The sequence below is a fragment of the Lygodium microphyllum genome, chromosome 4 (genome assembly GCF_053477565.2).
Source record: "Lygodium microphyllum isolate KBCC chromosome 4, Lygodium_microphyllum_v1.1.10, whole genome shotgun sequence".
Taxonomy (NCBI): domain Eukaryota; kingdom Viridiplantae; phylum Streptophyta; class Polypodiopsida; order Schizaeales; family Lygodiaceae; genus Lygodium; species Lygodium microphyllum.
In genome coordinates this window covers 64,477,716-64,487,204 of record NC_141138.1, presented here as the reverse complement: position 1 = coordinate 64,487,204, position 9,489 = coordinate 64,477,716, and the positions used below count along the sequence as shown (strand labels likewise).

Sequence of the window (9,489 nt, the reverse complement as noted above, 5' to 3'; positions counted from 1 at the left end):
TTGCATACTAAGCCAATGGAGGTTAATGAAGAGAAGATCAGAGGTCTTGATGTTCTAAAGTTTCAAGATATTTATATCAAAGAGGAGTTACTAGCCTATGAAGAATCCCTTTTGGTTTGAGAATGTCAAGCCAAAGAAAGTCCTAAAAGCCTAGAAGATCTTGATATTGATGAGAACATCTATATTGTAGAAAAATTTTCTAAAGGTATTCATGTGCTACACGAGCTCAATGTAGTGGGACATTGGATACATCCTTATTCCTTCAAGAGCTTCGACATGCTGTCGTGACGCTGCGCATCCACCATTGTGAACTTGAGGGCAGAGTTTTTTGGCCAAGAATTTGAACAGATTAGTCAGCGTCATTAGGAATTTAATTTTCATTGTGTGTCTTTTTGTTTGCATTTTGCATGATGCACGAGCACATGTAGTTAGGCTAGGCACAATTTCTTCAATGCATTCATAAATTTTTGTATGGAAGCATCATTTGAATGATTGCATTACATGGTTTTAATTTGCAAATCACATGAATGATTGGGCATGAAATTCTCTTCCAAAGTATATTCTTGTTAGCACACAATGCATGGAAAAAACAGGTCCATATGAAGGTTTCTATTTTGAAGACCCAAAGACTAAAGGAAAAGGTCATAATGTTGATCCTTCGCTTTGGACTTTCCCCATGTGACTTGTAATTCGGATGTTGCCAGTGCAGATGATATGTCTCTTCATATGTGATATTGCTTCAACATTTAGCAACCTACAAAAGCTAAAAGGGCATATTGAGAAAGTACGGAGGCTTCCAAACTCTATGCTGGTCATGACATGGGACTAAGTAGTCAAAACTAAAATTATGCAGTTGCTTCATGTGTTTCAATAACAAACACATCACATGGCACAAACTTCCAACCAGCCTTCTTCAGTGGATGCTTTCCGAAATTTTCAAGATGAAGCAAACATTCATGCTCGTACTGAGGCAAATGGTGCAAGTGCTATGGATGGAAACAAAGATAGCATGGCTGCTCTTTACAAGCCTCCATTTCCCCTTATGTTTCAAGGCTCTTTTGAACAGGCAATAATAGAGGCGGAGAAACAAGCAAAATGGCCGTCTACAAACTTGCAATCCACTAATGACTTTTCAAGCTACACTATTTATGATGATACAGAGGAGGGAAGAAAAGTGTGCACATACTATAAATTATCAAAGATGCCGGCAGTGATGATTTTGGATCCTATAACTTGCCAGCGGATGCGATCATGGGAAGGCATGATAGAGGCTAAACACCTTTTGGAGGATCTTGTGTCATACAAGGACAAAGGACCTTTGGAGCAAAAGCACATGAATATTCATCCATCTAAGCGACTTAGAGAATCAAATTATGTGTCATCAAGTATACCCAAAGTCTCATGTAGAGGAGGAGGAGGAACTTCAATAGGCCTTACTACATCCTTACAGGATAAACGGGAGTAGTCAGTAGAATTAAGTCAACCTCAATCTACTGATGGGAGAAGTGAGACTCCTTTGAAAGATGTAGAAGAAGCTTCACAAGAGAATAACAGCAAGCGCAAATGTTGTTATTATCCACCTTTACTAGAGGAACATGGATAGGCAGATGCAACGATCTGTAGGATGGCCATTCGTTTCCCAAATGGTAAGAGAGATCAAAGGAGGTTTATGCCTGCTGATCGTGTTTAGTTGTTGTGGTCCTTTTGCTACTCCCAAGTCAAGGAAGCTGCTGATCGGAGATCTATTCATCTCACACAACCGATCCCAGGCCTCAGAGGTGGAGTACTTAGTTACGAGAGGAAAGCAAGTAGATGTGATGACAGGAAGGATAGCATACATGAGTGCTTACAAGCAGAATCGATGGCTTATGATGACGGTAGCCTAATAGGGGAGTCCGTTTGACGTAGATTGGCGGCCGTTGAAGTCGTGTAAAGGTGGCAAAAAGCATTCGATTAAAGCTAGCTTTAATTGTTCAAAGCTTAAAAGCTTTAAGCTAATAATCCCAGCTTTAAGCCCCTCACCTACATCGAAGTTTCCGTCATTCGAGTTGCTATGAAGATTGAGCTTTAAGCTTCTCACCTACTTTTGAGGTAGTCATTGAGTTCCTTGAAGTGGCTTTGAGTTTGAGCTCATTGCTCCTCGCCTTCCTCAATTCCACCTTCTCTCTTCTCTCTTAAATTGAGAATTCACCTTTGTCTTTCCCAAAACTCTTGTGATCAAATCCAAGAGTTTTATGAACCTATAAATTGCCTATATTGTTAATCAAGAGTTTGTTTTCTCATTCATAAAAAATCTTATGGACAATTTTATTTCATTGAAGTCTCCCATCTCAAAACGTCCGTGTGGTGAGTGATTTCACGAACGTCGCGCAAATCCCGTGTGACATGAGGTGAGCTTTAAGCTTCTCGCCTACTTTTGAAGGTCATCATCGAGTTCCTTGAAGTGACTTTGATTTTGAGCTCGGTGCTCCTCGCCTTTCTCGATTCCACCTTTTTCTCTTCTCTCTCAGATTGAGAATTCACCCTTGTCTTTCCTAAAACTCTTGTGATCAAATCCAAGAGTTTTATGGACTTGTAACTTGCCTATATTGTTAATCAAGAATTGGTTTTCTCATTCAAAAAAAATCTTCTGTATAAGTTTTATTTCGTTGAATTCTCCCATCGCAAAGTGTCCCTGCGGTGAGCGACTTCACAAACCTGTGCAAATCCCATGTGACATTTGGTGAACCCGACGTGGAAGTGTCACTTCTGATCTTCAAGATGGGAGACTCTTCAAATAATCCACCTTCTTCATCGATTAGTTCTTCTCTTTTGACTGACAAGATCAAGACATTATTGCAAACTCTTTCTTCAACCATTATGATGCAGAATCAATAGATACAGTTATCTATGCAGCAGTAGCAACAATTACATCAACAGCAGTTGGATCAACAACGATTGTTACATCAAGAACATGAGCGTACCCATGGTGCAACCAAGGCAATCGAGGATGTGGTTAGTGAATGCAAATTATTTGATGGCTGGAATGTTTTAGCCTACATCAAAGCCTTTGAAAGCTAGATGTGCTTCTTCGAAGTTATGACCAACTAGAATAATTATTTCTTACGGCTTGTCACACCTACTTTGCGGGATAGAGTGACATATTTGTTTGTGCAGGACTCTAACTAGAATGTTTTCAAGAAAGCGCTCAAAGATGAATATTTTTTGGAGGATTATGGTATGGTTACATGGAAGACATTCAGAGAGTGGATCTATTAGCCCAATAAAGGACTTCTTGCTTCCGAGTTGTTGCAGGAGTTTGAAGAGCAATACAATTAGTTGGATGCACTAGAGTAAAGAGCTATAAACTTAGAGAAAGTGGAGTGATTCTTGCATGTGGCTAATCATGCACTTCAGGATGAGTTGGGAGAGTTGCTCGAAGACCATACATAGCCTATGGGATTGAAGATAGATTGGTAGGATGTTGTCAATGTGGTTTCTGCACTTCCAAAGAGGCAAAGACGGAAAGCTAGCTTACAAAATGGCATGCAATGACCTCCAGCAATGTCTTCTCCTACCTTTACTTCTTCTACTTCTCCTGCTTCTCCTGTTGCTCCATCCACTTCTTCTCCTATTTCTCATCTTGTGTATATGCCTACTTCTATGCCTATGCCTATTCTTGGTGTGTTTGTTAGACCACCTACAAAACGATTGTCGAAGATATGGTGGATGAAATTTCAAAGAACTTAAAAGACCTTCAGATTAACATGACCAAAATGGAGCAACAGCCACTTAGTCTAGCTCCAAGTTCTACCCCAACTTCTCCTACTCCTACAAATTCTGCCAGGAATGATCGTGTTCGCCATTGCATGTGGTGTGATAGTCTAGATCATTAGCGGAAGGACTATCAAGATTTTGAAGAGGCAAAAAGGCTGAAGTTGGTAGTCTAGAAGGACAAGATGATATGTTTCGAGGATATAGAGAGCAATCAATTAAACCAAATTTTGGTAAGGGTGGTATGAAGAAGTTGTTGGAAGAGTCTCTTTTGCGCTCTTCTTATATGATGCGAGAGGTGGCAAGAGAAGCTGCTACCTATGGTCTTTAGTTGGAGCAGTTGTTACTGAAGGACAAATCTCCTTTATGGTCCTATGCATTGCATGCAAAGAAGAAGGGAAAAGCCATAAGATATGCACTTAGAAAAGGGATTAGATGGAATGATCAAGTTGATATCTTTTCCATATATGCTTGTATGGCAAAATCTCAAGGATTTGAAGCACTTATTGAGGAGAAGCGGAAAAGAGATAATGATCTGCATGAAGGATCAAAGAGAGTGACTAGGAGAAATGATCCAGTTTCTCAGCCTTTTTCTTTAGGACTGGAGCAAAGTATGGCTGATGTTCAAAAGTCAACAGTACACAAAGATCAAAAAGCCCAAAAGACACGGGATTCAAAGCCAAAAAAGTAACCTGGATTCAAGCTTCTTTCCGACATTGAGACAACTACAGACTTGAAAAAGGTACTTGAGGATCAAATTCTTAACTACAAAATTGAATTGACGCTTGGAGAAGTCTTAGGGATCACCAAAATGATGTTATCATGGACATCATTAAAAGAAAATGACAGGTTATTGAAGAGTCAACACAAGATATGATCCATCGAGAGGTATTAGTTGTTGCCGAGGCTATTATCTATGGGTTGCAGATTGAGAAGATTGATTCTGATGAGGAGATTACTAAGAAGTCTATAGATAGAGCTTTATGTATGCAGTCCAAGAAGACTCTTCAACCTTTACTTCAGCCCATACAATATGCTGAGAGTGATGATGCACCTAGATTAGTGCCTTGTAGCCATTTTTCTTGAAGTCACTCGGCTCGTGAGACTATGGAGACTGTAGTCAAGCTTGGTGAGATAGAGACCCCCCCCCCCCCCCCCCTTGTGTTTCTCTTTTGGATCATGGCTTTGATATTAATGTCATAGTACGTGGATTATATGATACTAGTGAAAGGCTAGTTGATGTGGATCATGGTTGGCGCATGCATGCGGCCAACAACACTGTAGGAGATTTATATGCTTCTTGTTCAAACTTGAAGATTTCTATTGGAGATGTGGATGAGTCTTATCATTTCTTTGTAAAAAATTCTTTTTCCTATCCTATTATTTTGGGGCAGCCATTTATTGCTAAGTCTCGGATGGAGACTAAGGTTTTGGATGATGGGTCTGCTTATGCAGGGATCCGAAGCAAGGATGGAAAGAGGACTGTCAAGTTCATGATAGTTTGTATCAACCATAAAGGGAATAAGGATTCCTTGAGGGATTCCCCTCTTCCAGCAGGAGAGCCGGATTTTTGTTAGATACCACTGTCTTGCGATATGATGAAAAGCTCTTGCCTCCTAGCAAGCGGCAGTTTTTCCTCATGTGTTTATGGTGTATCTATTGAAAGTACTTTGTGTTTTCAACATATTTCTAATATGCCTAGAGCTACTAGGTAGTATGTGAAGAGAAAAAAAAAGAATTGAAGCTTGCATGTGTTTTGTAGGAAGAAGACAATGGCCTCTATGATGGGCTTTCATGCTCAGATACTAGGGAAGAACTTTCAATATTGCTGAAAACTGACAATCAAGAGTTGTCATATGTCTTATAGGTCCATTCTCTAGCAATGTATTGCGAAATTGTTGATTTCATGCTTTAAGAAAATTTGGGTGCTGAGATTTCTCAACAAAAAGTATTATTTGCTCAAATATTTCAGTAAAAAGAGTTGGATCTATTGGTTATATATAGCAAAATTTGTGTTTACCAAGGTATTTTCAACGAGGACTAATTTTACAGGTTATAGCAATGAAGCCAGAGTTCAGACAAAATATAAGACAGTTAACTAGGTTAGACCAATTGCAGGACCGCTACCTTTGGACAATGATGAGATGATTAGGAGAGCTGCTATGCAACCTCCTTTACAAGATCCTGCACATATTGGACATAAGTTTCTAGGCAAGACACTAAAAGAGATGAAGATTGAGACTGAAGATTTTTTGCTTCCAAAAGAGGTAAGATATTTTGAAGAGATGTTGTGTAGAGATGGGAAAGCTTTTACTTTTTTCCCACAGGAGATTGGATGTGTTGATCCTAGGGTTGTGACACCTATGGTTATTTTCACCATTCCACATGTCCCTTGGAATCTATGGCATATTCCTGTGCCTAGGGCTCACTTGCCTAAAATGGTGGAGCTTTTGAATGAGTGAATCAGGGTGGGGATTCTAGAGCCATCTTCAGCTTCATATTCTAATAGATGGTTCACTGTTCTTAAGAAGAATGGGACACTTAGATTCATACAGGATTTACAGCCGATGAATAGGGTCACTATTTGAAATGTTGGTGTAGGACCTATTGTGGATGAGTTTGCAGAAGCTTTGGTTGGACGTGCTATCTATTCACTCGGTGATCTTTATTTTGGTTATGACTAGTTCCAGTTTGCCCTTGAGAGTAGAGATTTGACTACGATGAAGAAACCTTTAGGCCTTGCTTACCATGCCTTTCATTAATGATTTTGCTATAAAGGGATGTTTGGAGAAAGAGAAGGACAAGACTTTAGATGATCATGGATGCAGATTCTTTGTGACCACACATATCAGAGATGTTGAGAAGTGAATTTGACCTTGTTAGGGTTGAAGTTCATTTTTGGTGCCAGGGAGGTTTTGAGTGTTGGGTATATATGTGGATATTATGGTAGGAAGCCTTCTCTTGCGAAGGTTGATGCCACAGAGAAGATTGCTAAAACTTGCTCTTCTACTTTGGAGATTTGCAAGTTTCTTGGAGCTTTTGTGTTTAAACTTATTTGGATTTCTCATTTTGCTCATATTGCAGATGATCTCTACTAGCTCTTGAGGAAAGGGCACCATTTATCTTGGGAGTTGAGGCATACTAAAGTTATGCAAAAGTTGAAGATATTATTGAGATATGCTCCAACTCTTTAGAAAGCAGATTAGGAGCGCTGGAGACCTATTTTTCTTACTATTGATACTAGTCCTATCGGCATTGGATGGGGGCTATTGGCCAAGATGATGCAGATGGGAATAGGTATGTTGTTCTGCTTGGGGGGAAAGTCCTAAACAAGCAACATCGTAGGTATCCATGGCTCTCAAAAGAATGAAAAAGAGTACTTCATTGGTGCTTCTATGGTGGTTGAGACTGATTGTTTTCCTCTTCTAGATATGATCACGAGTTGTTCTACTCCATATATTGTCATGCTTAGGTGGATTGGGTACATAAAATCCATGAATCATGAGTTTAGGCACATAGCAGGTAAAGACAACCCAGTAGCCGATATGCTTTCACAAGCAAGGTATGATGATATGGATTTTTCTTGCAATGATGATGTTGATGATGGGGCTGATCTTTTAGCCATGCATTCTGATCATATTTGTCATGTGTCTACTTTGGAAAGCTTTGATGAGCCTTTGTATACATGAGAGTATTTACAGATTGGTCATTATTTGAGTACCATATCTAGACAGGATGGGTGGATTGATGCAAACTTCAAGAAGATCAAGAGAAAAGATTATGGTTTCTTCTTGTGAAGTGGACTATTTTGGAAGCATCCACGAAAGCAGGGAGGATAGCCATTGAGAGCTTCTCACGTGCAGATCATGAAAGAATTTCATGAAAGTCTTTGGGTTGGACATCAAGTTGTTTGGGCTACCTATGAGAATATTAAAGAGCACTATTGGTGGAGAGGCATGTACAAAGATATCTCACAGTTTGTTGAGACATGCACTATTTGTTAGTTGTTTTCTTCAATGAGACATAGAGATGAGCTTCATCCTACCTACCCGATATTCACTACAAGTAGGTTCTTGATTTGATTACTATGCCTGTTGCTTTATGGCAAATGTGTTACATTGTTTTGGCATAAGAAGACCTTACAAATCATACGGAAGGAAGAGCATTGAGGACGAAGTTTACTTCAGTGCTTTGTAAGTTTCTATTGGAGAATGTTATTTGTAGGTATGGATGCATTGGAAAAATTACTGTTGATAGAGGTGAGTTGGATTATGCTGATGAGGCTAGGGAGTTTTTCTCTTGCCTTGGCATTAAACTTGCTTTGACCTTCGCATATAATCCAGAAGGAAATAGAAAGAGCGAAAGAGGCCATCCACTAATTGCGAAGGCCTTGGCTAAAGCATGCGGTGGATGAATCAAAGAGTGGCCAAAGCATGCGGTGGATGAATCAAAGAGTAGCCTAGGTTGTTGCCTTATGCCTTATGGGCTGATTGCACTACTCATAGTGTGACTATAGGATATGCTAGCCGAGTTGATGTATGGGCAGAAGCCAATCATGTCTACAGAGACTTGCACACTTGCTTGGAGTGCTTTACCATGGCAGCAAGAAGAAATGACTAGAGAGGATCTTTTAGCTCTTTGTATTCATCAATTGGAGAGGAGATCTAAAGATATTGAGAGAGTAGTTCAAAACCTCAAAGAGACCGGACTTCACAACAAAGACCGATTTGATAGCAGACACAAATTGAGACCTAGAGGGATTGAGGAGGGAGATTGGGTGTTGGTCTATGAAGATAGTCTAGACAATCAGTATAGTGCTATCCACAAGGTTTTGAGACGATGGTTTGGGCCTTATTTGGTGTAGCATGTCCATGACAATGCTACGTATTCCTTGGTAGAGCTTGATGGCATAGCCTTGTGGATTCCGATTGCAAGAAAGAGAATCAAATTATTCAAGAGAAGAGATGATGCAGCCTATGCAGTTGAGGAGTTGGATGATGAGATTTATGATGGGACTTGAGCCACGAGATGATGTAGATGAAGATGTGGATATTGCAAATGCTATTACAAGAATATGAGGAGATCACATTGACCGTCGAGCTTGGTCATGATGAGGATGGGTAGTTGTGGCCCATCTGAAGGATGCGCAGATTTTGGAGAAGGCGGATCTCGTGATGCTACGTGTCCACCACTGCAAACACATAAGTCGGCATCATTAGGAATTTAATTTCCATTGTGTGTCTTTTTGTTTGCATTTTGCATGACGCACGAGCACATGCAGTTAGGCAAGGCACAATTTCTTTAGTGCATTCACAAAATTTTTGTGTGGAAACATTGTTTGAATGATTGAATTACATGGTTTTAATTTGCAAATCGCATGAATGATTGGGCATGAAATTCTCTTCCAAAGCATATTCTTGTTAGGGCACAATGCATGGAAAAAAAGGTTCATATGAAGGTTTCCATTTTGAAGACTCAAAGACTAAAGGAAAATGTCATAATGTTGATCCTTCACTTTGGACTTTCCCCGTGTGACTTGTAATTCGGATGTTGTCGGTGTAGATGATATGTCTCTTCATATGTGAAATTGGTTCAACATTTAGCAGCCTACAAAAGCTAAAAGGGCATATTGAGCACATACGAAGGCTTGCAAACTCTATGCTATTCATGACATGGGACTAAGTGGTCAAAAATAAAATTTAGCTGCTTCATGTGTTTCAATAACAAACACATCAC

General features: G+C 39.7%; 1 pseudogene; it reads left to right on the top strand.

The window, feature by feature from the left end:
- The first annotated feature begins 886 nt into the window (after window positions 1-886).
- On the top strand, window positions 887-1,903 carry LOC148037111 (plant UBX domain-containing protein 7-like; annotated as a pseudogene).
- The last annotated feature ends 7,586 nt before the right edge of the window (window positions 1,904-9,489 follow it).